The 16,725-nt window shown below is 40.7% G+C and overlaps 1 protein-coding gene across 4 annotated transcripts in view; it reads right to left on the bottom strand.

Moving 5' to 3' along the window:
- taf1c (TATA-box binding protein associated factor, RNA polymerase I subunit C) overlaps positions 1 to 16,725 on the bottom strand; it is a 49,949-nt gene that overhangs the window by 18,585 nt on the left and 14,639 nt on the right. The window lies entirely within an intron of this gene.

Genomic DNA, 16,725 nt, shown 5'->3' with positions numbered 1-16,725 from the left:
ATTTTCATTTCCCCCAGAATGCATTGCATGACGTCACGTTGGGGAGACACGGACCAAAACCGCATTGAGACCCCTGAGAGAAGAGACTACTAAGAGAGTGTTCAGCAGATTATACAGATACATAGATAAATACATCGATATATATATAGTTAGTATGCTATAGGGCTGTCACTTTTTATTCGAAGTTCGAATATTCGTTCGAATATTCGTTCGAAGGTGGGGCGAAAAGTTCGAATTCGAAGTGTAATTCTCCATTCGAACTGTAAAAATGCGCTATAAAGAAGAGAGAGGCGAGTGGCTTTTCCTCAATAAAGCGGCCCTCCTGGATCCCTGCTTCTCCCGGTTAGTCCACCTTTCCCCTGCACAGAAACATCTCGTGACTGAAAGACTCTCACACGAGCTCATTGAAACGGAGACCGACACTGATCGCACACGACAGGGAGAAAAGTCCGCTGCTGCGCTGGGCGCGATGGGCAGCCTGTTTGGGGACTTATACAGCACGGCTGACAGAAGCAGCTGCAGCGGTAACGGAGAGCTGCGAGACTACTTGTAATTTTCTTTCCGTAAGGAATAAAAAGAGCAGCACACCGTGTTGGAGGTCGGCCTCACAGATTGTTCGTTTATATAGGCTGTGTGTGCCATGGACGACATGCGCTCCGCATATCGCGCACCGAGCAGTTATTGTTAATGCGTAAAAGACAGCCGCACTTGTGTGTCGGAGCTTCCTCTTGTTGTGTTTACAAATGTGTTATCAAAGATGTGTTTTTATCCTGTGCTGTTATGAATTCAGTAGGTATACGTGATTTCCACAAGAAATAAAAAGAAACACGACAACAGTCGTTGTCGTGTTTCTTTTTTTTTTTTTTTTTAATAGTTCTATGGGGGGGGGGGGGGGGGTCGAATGTATTCGAATTAATTATGGACATTCGAAATTCGTTCGAATTTCATTTTTGGAATAAGTGACAGCCCTAGTATGCTACATATGAACCTCCTAAGATGGCGCAATTTGATTGGTTCGCTATCTCGGGATATTGGGCAATATCCCATGATTGAGATATCAAGCTCGGGATATCGTTTATCACAAAATGTTTGCTAATAAAAAAACAAATAAACTGCTAATAAAAACAAATTAAATCGCGGCGAAGAGTGTTATCTTGTTTATTTTTGGAGTGGTCATGTGTAGTAGGCCTATAGGCTACTAAAACAATTATTCACCTCAGGCCCCGTGAATAGCTCCGGGAATAGCTATTCCCCACTATTCACTTCGCCTACGGCGAATAATTGTTAACTAATATAGCCTAGATAGGTAGATAGTAGGGGTGTGACGAGATCTCGCGAGATTAAACTCAACGATATTACCCGTCGCGTTAAAAATCTGTCTCGCGAGATTTGTGAGCTATCCAAACTTCTATTTCTGCCCTGTGGGTGCAGTAATGCACCTTTGCTACGTCTAGACTGCCAGAACCTAAAGAAGGAGAAGGAAAATTAGAAGAGGAGGAGAAGGAGGGGAAGCAGCCATAAACTGTGTTCGAAATCGTTCCCTATCACGGATATAGTGCATTATATAGGGTGCTCACCATTTTGTAGTGGTGTTCGAATTCTCAGTGGTTAATTTCATGCACTATATAGTGCACTTAAAATACCCACAATTTTAGTGTACACACGATGTTCCCTACATGTTACTCCCGTATGCCACAATGCAATGCGGTCATGTTTTTCCGTAGGAGAAGAAGAAGCTGAATAAGCGCGAGTCTCCGGCTTTCGTTTAGAAATGTCAACAATTTATTTGGGATTTAACATAGAATATTTAACATTCAAAATGTATTTAAAAAAAACTTGAACAAGGAAATGTAACATTCAACAACAATACAACCTCCAGCTTTCCTCGTGAGTGCCCAGTTTGTTTACATGATGTGGGCGCATCTGTCTACGTCACACAAATACCCGGCGCATTTACTGAATCAAATGACGTTTAGAAATGTTCAGCGTAGTGTCCGAATTCTCGTTTGTTCGTTCCCTAAATACAAGGCCGGATTATCCATACATACAGTCGGGCGAGTGCCCTGGGGCACCAGCCAAATTGAGCCAATGGGGGGCACCAAATGATCAGGACAATGACAAAAGCCTTAACCTATTTTTGTTATATTTTAAATACTTTATATCGGCATAATATACTAGTAGAGATAAAAACACATACAAAATGATCCACTGATAGGATTATTAATAAAAAAAATAACTTGTTATTTGGGTGTAGGGCCCCCCTCCCCCCATCATGGACGAGTCCACAATAACGCAGCGGCAGTGGCGCAAAATTATATGTAAACAAAAAATTCAAAAATGGACAGGGTTCAGCAAAGCGGTTTTGCAAAAAGAAAGCTAAAAAAAGAGAAAGAATTGCGACACTTAGCCGCAATTCAAAATGTCCCATCAATCGGAAACGTTTTTATGCGCAAACCAACTGCTGTTGATAGCAACGATGCTAACGTTAATGAAGCTCTGACAGACACGGCTCAGGCAGCCGAGGCTTCTGTTGTGAAAGGAGGCAGTCAGGACGAGGGTGATCGGGAGGACGAGGCAGTCCATGCAGATGTAACGGACGATCGGCAGCCGCCGGAGGATTTAACCATCTCATCAGACCCTAGACTATGGGGAGACATCACGGAGGAACTTGTCGAAATGGCTATTTCTAAAGGTGCTGCTGCCTTCCAGAACAGGGCTCCCAAATACCCGGCATCTGTGCGGGACATTGGTCTTGGAGGTAAAACGCGCGCTCTTACAAATGATTTGTTGCATTGTTGCCTGCCAAACAAGGAGGTAGTGCCAAGAGATGGGTTGATTTATTCACCATCCGCAGGTATGGTCTACTGTTTTGCCTGTAAACTGCTATCATCACAGGCACAGCATAATGCTTTTACGTCTGGTTTCTGTGACTGGAGACATCCTGAGCGTATTTCGGACCACGAGAAGAGCGCAAACCATCGGCACAGCATGCTTGCTTTACTGCGAAGATCGAGCAATGTGGGCACAGTGGATGCGTCGCTCAGGCGGCAGCAAGATGAGGAGGGGAAATATTGGAAGGAGGTTTTGAGACGCATTGTGGCTGTCATCAAGTTCTTGAGTGAGAGAGGCTTGGCATTCAGGGGTGAAAATGAGCATTTTGGTTCATCAAGTAATGGCAAATACGTCAGACTTTTGGAACTCATTGCACAGTTTGATCCGTTTTTAAAAGAACACAGAGAAGTATGGCCAAAAAGGAAGAGGCACAACATCTTACTTGTCATCTACTGTGTGTGAGGAGTTCATTGACTTGATGGGTGAGAAAGTAAAAAAAACGATTGCAGCCGAACTACAGCATTCTAAGTACTTCTCAGTCATCGTAGATTCAACCCCTTATTTGTCGCACGTTGACCAGCTGACATTCATTTTTAGATTTGTCAGCGAGGAAGGAAAATTGGTGGAGAGATTAATTGGTTTCGAGCCTATTCACAGCCACACCGGAGCAAGTCTTGCTGAATGTGTGGTCAAAATGGTCAATGATCTCGGATTAGACCTGTCAGATTGCCGGGGACAAAGTTATGACAATGCAAGTAATATGTCCGGAAAATATAACGGCCTTCAGGCGCATCTCAAACAAGCAAATCCCCTCATTCATTATGTGCCCTGCGCTGGTCATTCGCTTAATCTTGTAGGTGTGAACAGCATTGAAAACAGCTGTAAAGATGCAAGTGATTTCTTTGACCTACTTCAGTCACTGTATGCATTTTGTGCGGCTTCCCCTCACCGTTGGAATCGCATATTTCACAACAAGGACGTGAAAATCAACCAGACTCTTAAGTCACTGTCCAGCACAAGATGGAGTTGTAGGGCTGACTCTACTAAAGCGTTGAAAGAAAACTACAGTGCAATAAGAGAGGCATTTGGAAGGTTTGCAGCAGACGCAGATGAAAAAGATTGCGCCAAGCGCGAGGCTGCTGCGCTCTGTCGTAAACTTCATAAATTAGAGACCGCAATAATGGTGAATCTATGGGATACGGTGCTGAGTAGATTCAAAGCCACAATTGACACGTTGCAAAAGCCTGACATAAATCTAGCTACTGCACAACGACTACTGGAATCTCTGCATTTGTTCGGGAAGTGAAAGGTGTGACGCACAACTATCACCATGAGACGCAGCGGGGGAGAAAGAGAAAAGCGTTCGCAGATGAGTCAACGGAGAATAATACAGTGCTTACCGGGAGTGATCAGTTCAAAGTGGAATGCTACACTGTGATCATTGACAGGTTGCTGTCATGTCTAGCGAAGCGCACTGACGCATACAGGGAGCTAAAGGGCCTGTTTGATGTGTTGTTCGATACGGACATTGACAGTGATAGTGTGCGTAAACGTGCAGCTGCGCTCTCCTCCACATATCCAGACGATCTTGACAACAGCTTTAGCGATGAACTACTTCAGTTCAAAAACTTTTTGCGGGAGGAGGCATCCCGTTCACCTGAGGAGATGCTTCAAATAATCCGAAAAAATGGCATACAGACAACTTTCCCCGGCGTGTTCGTTGCACTTCGGCTGTTTCTAATCCTGCCAGTTACTAACTGCGAGGGCGAGAGATCCTTCTCTCAACTGAAAACGGTTAAAAACGAACTAAGGACAACCATGGGACAGAAGCGTCTGTCTGCCCTCTCCCTGATGGCCATTGAATCGGAACTGGTTAAACAAATGGACTTTGAGGATCTGCTGAACGACTTTGCCAGCAGGAAAGTGAGAAAGAAGTTATAAAGGTAAGGCCTATTTACCATTATTTCTATCTTTTTTTATTATACAGGAAAGTATTACAAGTAACAAAGTTACAATATAATCGGGCCTGTCTCAGTAAAATAACGGGTTGTGTTGCGCTATCTGCTGCTGTGACGTCACAAAGGTGTGGGGATTGCACTGTTCATTTCAGTAGGCGGTGTATTACTGCTGATAAAAAAAAACAGGTTCTTATTCTTATGTGTGTGCAACAGTTGTTATTGGGTTTATGGTTTTGCATTTCCTCTGGTCATTTATAATGGAAATATTCATATTCGTCATTACGTTGTATGGTGATGGAGGTTGCATTCTGATTTGAGCATCAGTGTAAGTCAGTTTCAGGATTTTTGGTTGGATCTAAATTTTTATGTAGTATGTGTGGTGAGTCTGTTTATTTTCTTGTAAATCTGTGGCCTTTATGCCATAGTAAATTTCATTTTCTTTGTGTAAAGCTGACGGACACAGGGGCACTTCATGTGAAGTCACCCTGGGGCACCCTAAGGGGTTAATCCGGGCCTGCCTAAATAGTGCACTATATCATGAACACTATATAGGGAATAGTGAGTGAGTGTATAGGGAACGATTTCGAACACAGCTAAAGACAGCCAGAATGACGTCGGAAAATACCCCCGCCACTTTTAAATAATTTGTTTGGCAGCATTTTTGGTACTTTGATTTGGTTTTGCACATAATATTGTTTGCACTTGAAAAAAAGAATTATTTAATTTAATTTATTTTACTTTAACTTTTATAAATTTTAGTTTTAGTTTCAATTTCATTCATGAAAAGAGTTATAATAAAGCATTTCAAAATGCATGTGCAACTCGGTTAAATAAAAGTGTTGATCCAGTCATATATTTTGTCATCGTAGTTTTCTTAAAATCTCGTCTCGTCTCGTTCTCGTGAACCCAATATCGTGTCTCGTCTCGTCTCGTGAGCCGAGTGTATCGTCACACCCCTAGTAGATAGCCTAGTCAACTCCTCCTAAACCCCCCACCCGGGCTTGTGCCCTCCCCACATGGACTGGTGAAGCCGTGAACTCTGTTTTGCCCTCACACTCCCATTAACTGTTACAACATAAATACCTCGCCTCAATTCATCTCAAATGTATTATAACCAGCATGGTATTTATTAACTGATTGCACTTTATATTTATGTCATGTTTGACACATTTTACACTTTTAAGAGTCAGTTCTCCATTTATAAACATGCACTTTGCATATTTTATACATATTTATATAAATGTGTGTATTTGTAGACACCTGTGCTTGTGTGTATTGTCTGCCAGGTAGCAATGCTGTGTTTTTGCTTGTTTTTTGTTTGGACATGGCCCTGTCCTTTGTAATGGTGCTGCTATGTGCCCTCAATTGCCCCCTGGGGACAAATAAAAAAAAAATTTGAATTTGAATTTGAAAAGTCTTTATTAATGCCGAACGACACTAATTGTCGGGAATTCATTGAGGTGACTCGGCTCACACAGAACAAGGGAGACAACAAGTGTGACTGGGACACACACAAAATACATCACATTAAAACTAGACGCATGCGTAGACAGACAGACGGACCGAACATTTTTATATTTTTTGCCAAGTGGAGCCAGCCAGTCCTGTGCGCGTATGCAAATTAGTCATGTGCGCCAAACAGAAGAAAGACGTAATGTTGAGAATTCATACAAAAAACGATAGCAAGTGAAAGCTAAACCCGATTGTATCACTCACACACTTTCAGTCCATTCTAACTTATGGTAAGAGCCTATTCTTTAAATCTTTGCAGTGAATGAATGTTAATGATAAAACCGATTGTTTTGCATAAGACGAGTGTGTGCGTTTGTCCTTTCCGGATTCAGCATACTGCATGGTTATGAAGGCCTTTTGGTTAGTTGTGGTCTTCGTGAAGCAAACTTGGAGTTGGAGAAGTTGAATTGAATTGAAAAAGTTATAATAAAAAAAATAATAAATAAAATAAATGAAACAATTGGACAGTTACAATAAAGTAATATTTACACACAATGAAAACCACAAAAGAAAATAGACTGTCTTACACTTGCTTTACCTGTTCGAAGAGGGGTGAGAGGAAGATGTATTTAATCTCACCCCTTCTCCCTAATTTATTTATCTATAATGAGTATTAGCTTCCTTATTAATGATATAATAATCATCAAATAATATTTATATATTAATATATATTAGTTTACAATATGATACAATTCATTATCACTTGTGTATTTATCTAATAATATTGTCAAGTTATCTTTTAATAATATCTTATTAAACATTCAATATTACATAAATACTGTCAGATATATACCAATATATACATACATGTAAACATATACACTATGTTTAACACCTTCTTCATCCCTGTACCTCGTAAAAATCTATTCTTTGTATTTTATTTTAAAGTGGTTAATGTTTGGACATTCCTTGATCTCCACACTCAAACTGTTCGATAGTCTTACACCACATATTGAAATACAAAACATTTTCCTGGTCGTACGGACGCTGTTCACTTTGAAATTAAATTTTCCCCTTAAATTATAACCCCCCTCACGATCACTGAATAATTTTTGCATGTTTAAGGGTAATATGTTGATTTTAGCCTTAAACATTATCTGTGTGGTTTGAAATTCCACCAGATCTGTGAATTGTAATAATTTTGACCGTATGAATAATGGGTTAGTGTGATCCAGATACCTCATATTGTGAATGGCTTTTTTTTGGAGAATAGTAAGTGAATTAGGGCTTTGACTTCGAACTTCGTCATTTCGAATATAATTCGAATATCAAAAAAATAAATCAAAATTCGAACGAATATTAGGCAGCCCTAAATATTCGAACCTGTTATGGGCAGGCCAAGAGGGAGAACCCATGCAGTCTATTCATAATATTGTAATGACCACGGAAGAGGCAGTGAATGAAGTATTGATTAGACAGCGATTTATTAGAAACATAATAAACCGTAATATTTTTCATAATAAAGAAAAATAATGAACACGCAAGACCGGTAACCATAGCAACGCCTGTAAACAAACCTCGCAAAGCAGGGCTGAATCCGAATACTCATACTTATAGTATGCATTTTGTAGTACGCCACAAATACAGCGCGTCCGAATGCTCAGTGTTCATTGTGTAGTACGGAAAACGTTTCCGAATGCGTACTACGGCCACAGTATACAACGGTAGGTCACTACGTTACCAGACTACGAGTCTGGTAACGAACGAAGAAGAGATGGCTGAACCGACACTACCAACAGCGGCTTAGAAAGACGTCATAGAAAGCGGCGAAAAAAAGAGACATTAAAAAGAGTAAAAAAGTAAAGTAAGTAATTAAGTAAAAAGAGACATTTTTAATTTAATAGCAACGATGACAAGATGGAAAACAGATAACTTATCAAGGTAATTTTGCCGGCATCTGAGGGGAGACACGTCATCTCCAAACATCCGGTGGAGTTACGGCGGTGTTCGGAAGAGTTCAGAGGCGTTCTACGCATAGCTGTAGACCGTACTACACTGTCAAGTGTAGTACGGTCAAGTAGTAGACACTGAACATAAGTATTCGGATTCAGCCCAGGTATTACTGAAGGCATTTAATGGTCAAAATATTATTAATAAATATTTGAATATATTCGAATACTAATATTAATAAACAAACGAACTTCGAATATGATTTTTGGCCAAAAGTCAAAGCCCTAAAGTGAATGTAATGAAGTTTTGTACGTGTTTCCCCAGACTTCCGTACAGTAACTGAAGTATGGTAAGACTAGTGAACAGTAGAGAATACGGATTGATTTTTGATCTAGAACCAGTTTTACTTTGTTTAATACATAAATGCTTCTTGATAGTTTTGATTGTACGTGTGTAATGTGTGATTTCCAACTGAATCTATCTTCTACTACAGGGGTTCTCAAAGTTTTGACAACTGAGGGCCAATTTAGGAACCCAAAATTTGACTGAGGGCCGCCAAAGGAAAAAAATTATTGGCGGGAAACGCCGTCAGCATCCCAGTGGTCAAAAAAACATTGCACCGTGGACCTCCGGGTGTGAGGTCAAGTGAGGTCTAAATCACGAAACTGAGGTTCAGCCTTTCTAAGTAATGTACAGTCGGTAATGCTAAGTAATGTACAGTAATAGTATGCGCTGTGGCAAGCACATGGTTTGCATGCGTGTTACTTCGAAGGCAAAAAAAATCTAAAATACAAGAAAACACAAAAACCTACATTCAACCAGTGGGGTATGGCCCCTGACTCTCTGAGGGAGGGGGTAGCTACCTCCAGGTACCCCCTCCATGCCAGGGCGCCCTGAATTTATGTTTATTAACAGCTCCTCCACCGGGGTCAAGACAATTTGAGGGCCAGATCCAGTCTGCCGACTGTCGGCCTTTTCACGATTGGCTTAAAAAAATTGCTTATTTCAATTTATACCAATACGATGGTGGGAAAAGCTTACCAGTTTGTATGTTTTTTATACTTTATTTTTATACTTGATCCGCTGACCGCTTGGAAGCCATCGGAGTACATATTTTTTTAGAAGAAAGGGGTTATGTGGTAGGATCTTTAAGAATGCTTAACTGGGATATTTATATATTCATGGCTCAAATATTAACGATCATGCTTTTGACGTGTAACTAACGCATTTACGCGGTCAGCGATCCGCTGCCAGGCTTTGGTTCTCCGGGTTGCAGAGGCTTTAGCGTTCCCTTTTCTTGTGATAATGTCCTTCTCCTCGTCATAGCTCCCCAGGAGAACCTGAAGTTCCATATCATTGAAATAAGCGGCCCGTTTCGATCAGGGTTTCCATTATCCATACATCACGTCTTTTTAGGTTTGGCGGTGACGCGCACAACCCTGTGTTAACCAACCCCGAGTTGGTTGAACTAATGCATAACCGCTGCTGTGGAACCGAAAACTCTGGGTTAGTCGGCACTGGGTAAATTAACCTAGAGTTCAGCGTTGACTCAGTGTTTGTTAAACCTCCGTTCGTGGAAGACCCCTCTAGACGAGTGTTTCGCAAGCTCTCTTGCGTTGTATGGCCGCATGCATGCGGATGCGCATGCGCGGTAGCCAGGCGACCGCCTCATCCAATGGCGAGCTCAGTTGGCGCTGTGTGCTTCAAAATTCCGATTGGCCCAGAGAAATGTCAATTATAAGAAAGATTCTGAAGCAAGTGCTGAGATTCCGATTGGCCCAGAGAAATGTCAATTATAAGAATGATCCAATAATTGTTCGCAATTCTGGACCCCCCCCCCCCCCCCCCAAAACAAAACTCTCCGGTTCTACACGATTCACGTGAATGACCAAATTGACCAAGAAAACGGCGATTGTCGCCGAAAAGCGACAAGTTTGCAGCTCTGTTAATGATAGTTTGTTTTTATCAAACCAGGTTTTTATTTTGCTCTTTTCCTTAGTGATAATTTTTTCTAGTTGTTTGAAATTCCCCCCAGAACAGAAAATATTAGTGTCATCAGCAAACAAAACCAACCTCAAGACATTTGAAACATTACAAATATCATTGATATACAATATGAACAGTTTAGGACCCAAACCTGGGGGATGCCACAAGCAATGTCCAAACATGTTGAAGAATAATTCCCCATCTTCACAAACTGCTGCCTTTTGCTCAAATAGCTTTTAACCCAATCCAATACTATCCCCCTTATTCCATACTTTTCCATTTATTGAATAAAATGTCATGATTGATTGTATCGAAAGCTTTTCTGATATCAATAAATACCCCTACTGCATATTTTTTCTGTTCAATGGCGTTTTTTATTTCCTCAACTGATTCTATTACTGCAACTCAGCAGCAACACACAAAGCCTCCGACAATTTGTGTCCCGTTGTTTGTAAGAGAGCGAGCAGCCATTATGTCTAGGACAGCCGGATGTGAACAGGCAAAAAACTCCTACATACAGAGGATCAAAGAAGCCAAAGCACGCCTCGGACGAGTTTAAGGATCGCAACATTTAATGTCCGGTCTCTAGTCAACAAGACAGTAGGAGTCCTAGAACATCTTCAAGATGTTGACTGTGACATTTGTTTTGTGCAAGAGACCTTCCTTCGGGATGGGAACAAGGCCAAGCTGATGGAAATCAAAGACTATGGATGGGATGTCATATCGGGCCAGAGGAAACACAGGAGTGGTGGAGGAATAGCCATGCTTTACCGGGATACTGTTCAGTTAAAAGTCCAACAGCAAAGTCACAAAGTACAAGTCTTTTCAAGTCATGGAGTCACTATTGCACTCTGAACAAGATACTGTAAGACTGGTAAACATCTATCGACCTCCGTACACCAAGAAAGCTCGTTTCACTGAGTGTCAATGAGTTCAATGAGTATCTCAAAGACCTCTCAGGGAAACCTGGTTCTCCTATCATCGCTGGAGATTTCAACTTTCATATGGAAAGACCCGAAGAACACTACCCCAAGAAGTTTTACCAACTCTTGGAAGAACACGACCTGTACCAGCACGCTCCACTTGAGCCAACCCATGACCAAGGTGGAACTCTGGTCCTTGTAGTTACCAACAAAACCCTCAGACGGAAACTGAGCTTGTTTAAGATCTGCCCCTCAAGGACCAAATCTGACCACTTCCTTGTACTCTTTGATGCTGATAATAAGCCAAAGATCCCTAAAGACAAGTTTATGACCTACAGAAATTTAAAAATTATTGATGCAGAACAATTCAAAGAATAACTAATTAACTCAAAATTAGCGGACTTCCCTGAAGACATGCCAGCAGACGATGCTGTCATTCTCTACAACACTGTGCTGACTCAGCTAATGGATAAGCACTGCCCTTTCATCAAGAAGAAGATAAAGAAGAACCCGATGCCCTGGTTGGACTTGGAACTCCGCATTCTCAGGCGCAAAAGAAGAGTGGCTGAACGTGCTTGGAGGAAGAGCAAAGAAGAAGAAGACCGTGCAAGATCAGAGTTGCCTCATGTTATACAGTCACCAGGACCGAAACAGCGTGTGGCAAGATCGGAGTATGTTAGAGCTAGGGATGAGTTCACTCGTTTCGAGTATGTCAAGAGATGTGCTCACCACAATGCCTCTCTCAAATCCCCCTCAGGGGATACTAAAACACTCTACAAGAAGCTCAATAGACTGCTTGGAAATTATGCTCAAGACCTTCCAAACTAGAAAGATCCCGTTAAACTTTCTGAAGATTTCAAAGATTTCTTCGCAGAAAAAGTTACTACCATCCGGGATGGTATAGAGAAGGAAAAGAGTATAACTCTTACAGCAGCTGAGGAACCCTCTTTTGCTACTGACAAAGACCAAAGACCCTACTCTTGACGAGTAGGGTCATCTGCAGATCTTACAGTTTCTCTCAACAGCTGATGAACCACAAAGACTTACTCTCCAAGATGTCCAACAAGTTTTGTTGCCTGGATCAGATCCCAACATTTCTTCTTAAAGACTGTGTAAAAGAGCTGAACCAACTCAACGTCCATCTCTCAAGACATAGTCTCTACTCAGAGGTCCAATCTGGATACCACCGTAATCACAGCTGTGAAACACTGTTGGTTAGAATGTGTGATGATATCAACAGGGAGATTGGAGCTGGCAATGTTGTCATTGTCGTACTGCTTGACCTCAGTGCAGCGTTTGACACCATCGACCACACAGTATTGCTGGAAAAGCTGCTGAATGACTATGGTGTCACCGGAAGCGCCCTGCAGTGGATGAAGTCCTACCTTGAGAAGAGATATTTCTGTGTAAAGATTGATGATACGCTCTCATCTTTCTTGGAGCTTTTGTTTGGAGTCCCCCAAGGATCACTCCTGGGGCCGATTCTTTTCATTTTTTACATCAAAGCCCCCCAGAAAATCGCAGGGAAACATGGACTTGATATCCAACTATACGCAAATGACTCTCAGCTTTACATCTCGTTTCATCAAAATCGTGCATCTCAGTTTACAGATGTTCGAGACAGAACCAACAAATGTCTTGCAGAGATAAAAGTGTGGATGGTCAAAAACTTCATGAAACTCAACGAATCAAAGACCGAGCTGTAGGTGCTAGGCAAGAGTCATGTCCTCAAACTATGTGAACTCAATGTCAGCCTGCAGTTTGGAAGCATGACAATTCTACCAACTGAGTGCAAAGGGGATGAGGAGAGCTGGAAGAGCCTTGGAGTGAAGTTCGACGAAACCCTCAACATGGAAAGACAGATCAACAGTGTGAAGAAGAAATGCAGCTGGACAATGATGAACCTGAGAACCAATGGTCGCTATCTTGACGAAGGTATCAAACACATGATGTTGAAGCAATTAGTCATATCTAAGATAGATTACTGTAACTCTCTTTACATGAACCTACCCAAGACCAGATTGAAGAAGCTAAAGTCCATCCTAAATGGGGCGGTACGTTTCATCTATAACATCCAAGACAGAACTACTGACCTGGTTCCCTTCTACAAGAAATCCCACATTCTCCCAATAGATCAGAGGATTTTCTTCACGGTCTGTCTACTGACCCACAAAACAGTTCATGGTAATGCACCTTGCTACCTTAAAGAACTCGTTGAGATGGAGTAGGGCTGGGTGATTTGGCCTAAAAATAAAATCTCGATTATTTCTAACTAATGGACAATTTAAACCGACCAAATTTAAACCTGAACAAATTAAAAAGACCAAGGCAAAATTTAAATACATGTTTTCTTTATTAACACAATAAAAATAAAGGAGATTACCAAGTAATCTAGGCCTGTGTGAACCAATCAGTTAAATAAAATCAGCACCACTTGGCTGTCATTATTGTGCAAAGATTTTTTTTAATTAAACTGATCATCGATCAGTCGATCATCCAACATATATTAAATTACACTTGTAACTAAGAGAACACACATGTGAGTTGTTGATCACAAATTATTTGTATACGTAACGTCATCTTTGAAAGTCGTTTAACTGAAAAGTGTTTCAATCGACCCGGCTCTCCCCTACGTCTGTCGGGGGCGCGGTGAATGTGATTGTAGTAGGCTGAGTTTTGGCTAAGTTTTGCACGCGTTCTGGAAAGTGAGAGAGGAGGCTACTACGGAGTCCCTTAAAGCGAAACAAATCTGAAGAGTCTAGAACTGTTTTTAGATCGCGATTTTTCGGTTCAGCCATTTCACAAACCGTAGCAAAGTAAAAATCCAAATTAATCGTTTAAACCGAAAAAATCGCCCAGCCCTAAGATGGAGGTAGCATCAGACACTTGCAACAACAGATCGAAGATACCAGGTGACAACTTCAAGCTGAAGATATCCAGAACGGAAAAGACGAAAGTAGATGCCAGGAGATTCTCTAACTACGCACCAGTTGCATGGAACTCTCTACCTCTAGTAATAAGATGCATTAATAATACCGACTGTTTTAAGAGAATGTTGAAGAATCATTTATGTAACCAGTTCTAATACCATTTTCATTTGTCTTTATAAATATAATGATGTCACTGTAATATCAGTTGTTTCTTACCAACTTGATAGTCGACACCACATTCTGTGCACATTTCACAGCCAGCCGCTCTGACATGGTTAGCTGCCTTCCTTGCGTAGGCTTGCTAATCATATGAGCGGGATATAAATGCCTCATTTCATTTCAAGTGATGTTGTTCTGTTGGTTCTGAATCCATATTGACTAGGGATGCACCGAATTTCCGGCCACCGAAAATTTTCGGCCGAAAATGGCCCAAAAGCGCTTTTTTCGGTTTTCGGCCGACATACTTTTATCACCGAAACAGCATGGCCGAAACAGAAATTTGTGATGACGCAAACAAAAAGCACGGCCAGCACACACTTGACTGGATAAGCGCCAATATGTCTGCGCTGTGGAAGTTTTTCAATGTTTCTGAGAAAGACCCACGTATAGCGTTTTGCAAAAATTGCAATGCCTTGATTTTAATGAAGTTAGTACACAGTCATAGCCATAAATTCAATAGTAATACACTCGTGTCAACACCGGTATTACCGAGTATAAACAGTATAAACTTTGAAACTAGGTCAACCGCCATCTTCTCCGTCAAATCTCCTCTCACATTCGGTGACAGCGTCTGGCAGCGTGCCAATTCTTGGTGAGAGCGTCTTATAACGCTATATATAATAGTATAATTGTATGATATCACGGCCAAAAGCTCTGTGCGCCTCCGGATGGCCGTAGCGCGGGGAGCTCTCGTAGGGATTGGGCTTTGCGGGGTTTGTTTACCGGTGTTGCTATAGTTACCGGTCTTGCGTGTTCCAATGCTTTATTACGTAGCCTATCTATTAGGTTTGTATATTAATTTTTTTTATGAAAAAAAACATCAAAATAAAATAAATAAAACAGTGCTAAGACAAACTGCCGAACTTTATTTTTTAATCAAATGGGCCTAAAGATGACGGCGAATTTGTTTCCAGTAATAATTGTATTACTGGAAAAAAATAATCAAAAATAACTCAGTGTTGGCCTCAATACCAAGTTAATACCGTATACCGGGTCAAACCTAAATGGTATTAATAATTGGCATAGTAATTTCTTTCGGTTTTCGGCCTTGGTTTCCTCATTTTCGGTTTTGGCCAAGAATTTTCATTTCGGTGCATCCCTAATATTGACTGTCATTAATTAATTTTTGCTTTTCTAAGAATGCGTCTAGTTTATTGTTGAAGATTTTTTCTAATATTTTGGAGAATTGTGGAAGTAGAGAGACTGGTCTGTAGTTGGTGAAGTCATGCTTGTTCCCAGTCTTGTACAGTGGTATGACTTTTGCTGTTTTGTTTGGAAATGTACCAGTTTGAAATGATAAGCTACAGATAAACGTCAATGGTTTTGAAATCCCCTCAATGACTTTCTTGACCAATGTCATGTCGAGGTCATTAAGATCAGTAGACTTTTTGTTTTTATATTTTGTAACAATATCCAATATTTCTTTCTCCTCTACTGCTTTGAGAAACATTGAGTAGGGATTTCTCTCCAATAATTTATCATAATCTTCACCAGATGTCCCTGGATCAGGAATTCTTTCTGCCAGTTCAGGTCCAACATTTACAAAGAATTGATTAAAACTGTTATCTACGTCATCCATATTATAATTTGCATTATCCTTATCAATAAAATTCTTAGGATAAGTTATTTGCCTTAGCTTGTATTTTGGTCATATCTTAACACTGGACTGTAGGCCTACATAAAAATGTTGTACCTTCACCGTCTTTGGGTTAAAAAAACTCCTTCAACTCAGTATCCGTCTAGTCCAACCGAAAACTCTGTCAGCTGCTGCGGCTGCAGACGTTGTGCAAAAGGGATCGGAGTCGGCACCGCGTGCATCAACAGTCATTCAAAGCAGCGGTAGTAATCACACAACCGGACAGTGTAGAAAGTCCCGTCAGTAAAAAATAGTAATGCAGTTTTTAAATCCATGTTAAAATCGGCAGGATATAGAGCTAGTTAGCTTAAAAAAAAATCCTGACCAATGGTCACGAACAGTGTCAAATGTGATGTGTTCAGGTCGGCTCAGTAATCTGATTGATGCGTTCAAATGCAACAGAAAATAAATAATAATATTTGAGATTTTGGTGAAAACTTGTTTTCCCAGTAATATAAAATAGATAGTAAAGATAGAATTATGACCCGTTTAATGTCCTATCTTGAACTATCATCATCTTATCAGCAATTAAAGCAATATTACAAGTTTTATTTCAAGGAGTCTCGAAAATGGTATCAATAGGTTTGACCGGTTAACTATGGACCTCCCTTATATACACATAAAAGTATATCATACATTGTATGTTTTTTTTTGTGTTATCCCAGTTATGTTTTTTTAATTTTTTTATTATTTAATATTACTTTTAATAGTTCCGGGACGTTGGAGCAATAACCTGGTGTTTTTACACTCCAGTCTGCACTGTGAATTTGAAGTAATGTTCAGTTTTTGAATAAAGATGCGGCAATTCCAAATGTTTCTTTTTTTTATCCGATTCATCG

This window comes from Gadus morhua, chromosome 19 (assembly GCF_902167405.1).
Source record: "Gadus morhua chromosome 19, gadMor3.0, whole genome shotgun sequence".
NCBI classification, from domain to species: domain Eukaryota; kingdom Metazoa; phylum Chordata; class Actinopteri; order Gadiformes; family Gadidae; genus Gadus; species Gadus morhua.
The sequence above is the reverse complement of the archived record's forward strand: the minus strand, read 5'-3'. Positions and strand labels throughout refer to the sequence as shown.